Source organism: Echinops telfairi, unplaced genomic scaffold, assembly GCF_000313985.2.
Source record: "Echinops telfairi isolate 266 unplaced genomic scaffold, ASM31398v2 ScPeMD7_7458;HRSCAF=8496, whole genome shotgun sequence".
Taxonomy (NCBI): Eukaryota; Metazoa; Chordata; class Mammalia; order Afrosoricida; family Tenrecidae; genus Echinops; species Echinops telfairi.
In genome coordinates, this window is record NW_022111358.1 from 354,296 (window position 1) to 356,072 (window position 1,777).

Genomic DNA, 1,777 nt, shown 5'->3' on the forward strand with positions numbered 1-1,777 from the left:
CAGGCATCAAAAACCCAGAACAAAAAATCATATCATTGTGAATGAGGGGGAATGTGGAGTGGAGACCCAAAGCCCATCTGTAGGCAATGGGACATCCCCTTAAAGAAGGGTCCCAGGGAGGAGACAAGCCAGTCAGGGTGCAGTATAGCACCAAGGAAACATACAACTTTCCTCTAGTTCTTTAATATTTCCTCCCCACCCCACTACCAAGACCCCAATTCTACCTTACAAATCTGGCTAGACCAGAGCATGTACATAGGTACAGATAAGAGCTGGAGACACAGGGAATCCAGGAGAGATGATCCCTTCAGGACCAGTGGTGAGAGTGGTGATACCAGGAGGGTGGAGAAAGGCTGGGGGTAGAAAAGGGAAACTGACCACAATGATCTACATATAACCCCCTCCCTGAAAGAAAACTGCAAAGTAGAACATCCTACTTATTTAAATGACTACAGAGATTAGCCCATCAACTGGTCAGCAGCTCGTGCCTCTGACAGTTGTCTACCAATGATGCTTCCTGTGGGGTGCGTTTTGTCGATGCAGTTGGGTGCGGCTGAGTCGGTGCAGATCATAGTGGCCCAGTGTACAGCCGAAGGAATCACAGCCAGGTCCCGAACCACCGTCACTACTGTTGTTAGGGTTGACAAGCGCATGGTTACAACCACCGGGTCAATCCATCTCATCGAAGCCTTCCTCTTTGTCGCTGACCCCCGAGTTTACAGGATATACAGATGCATATTCATGAGCTTGACATCTCATGGGGCCAGGCCCCCAGACGCTAAGCCCTGGGCTACTAACCTAGCCACTGGCCATTTGAATCCACCCGGCGGTGCCTCGGAAGAAAGTCCTGGCGATCTGTTCCGAACGGTCACCATCATTGAAAATGACTGAAATTCTAAAATACATGAAGTCACTATGAATCAAAGGTTTGGGGTTCATGGTTTCACTGACTGCCAACTGGAAGGTACTGGCTAGGGCTGACTCCCACCTGCCCAGCTCCTGGGGTGGGAGAGGGAGGACGGCTAACCTCAGGGGTCCTCTCCTTACCCTACCTCCCTTCAGCCCCTGACAGCACCCACAGCAGGATGGCAGGAAAGAGCCCACTTCCCAGCCTCCTGCGCTTTCTTTTAGGGCTGACGCTGCTGAGCAGGACCCTGTTCCTCCAGGCCTCCCGTGGGACTGCGGCAAACAGGCCAGGACAGAGCTTGGAGCAGCATCTGGGTGCAGATATATGGAAGACCCTAAACATTAGGGCCTAAAGGAAGCGCAGTGGGTGCGGGGCGGCAACCTGATCGGGTCATTCGGGGGAAATCCGTGTCTATGGCGGGGGTTCAAGATTATTATACAGGCTCGGAGAGTTAGTCCAACACACGCCTACTTAGGACCAACAGCCAATGGGAAGAGCGAAAAGGCGGGGTTGCTGCGGGATCAGCCAATGAAATGCCCAGAGAGGTTGGCGCGCCCATCACCTCGGTCGGTCTGCCTCGGAGCTTGCGTTCCTACAATGCAAGTTTCGAGCGCCATCACTTGGGCTCCCAAGAGTTGTTGTCAATTCCCAGACCAAACTCACTGCCATCCTGCGGACGCCACTCACAGCCACCCAATAGGACAGGATAGAACCGCCCCTGTGGGTCCTCCCAGGTTGGCACTCTTTACTCAGGTAGAAAGCCCGGTCTTTCCCCCACAGAGTGGCTGATGGATTTCGAACTGCGGACCTTGCAGATCGAAGCCCAACGTGGCACCAAGACAGCCTTTCCAGATCCGTCATGTAAGGCCG